The sequence below is a fragment of the Penaeus monodon genome, chromosome 28 (assembly GCF_015228065.2).
Source record: "Penaeus monodon isolate SGIC_2016 chromosome 28, NSTDA_Pmon_1, whole genome shotgun sequence".
Classification (NCBI taxonomy): Eukaryota; Metazoa; Arthropoda; class Malacostraca; order Decapoda; family Penaeidae; genus Penaeus; species Penaeus monodon.
In genome coordinates, this window is record NC_051413.1 from 36,949,888 (window position 1) to 36,950,144 (window position 257).

A 257-nucleotide genomic window follows, 5' to 3' on the forward strand; every position below is an offset into this window, starting at 1 on the left:
CGTTGGTACCCTTGTATGTTACAATAAACGTGGAAACTTCGGGAAAGTTGGTAACCTTTGTGGTAATATTGGTAAATCTTTCCTCGTTGATTTAATGCTGTTTTTAAGAAGCATTTTTCGGCGCCACTGAACTTAAATGTTTAGAAAGATCATTGATTACTAAAAAGGTTATTTAGTGCAGTAATGAGTGAGTGTCTATTTCATATTTTGAAACAGATTTGCTTGCACTGAATTTTGAAACACATTAAATACTAAAA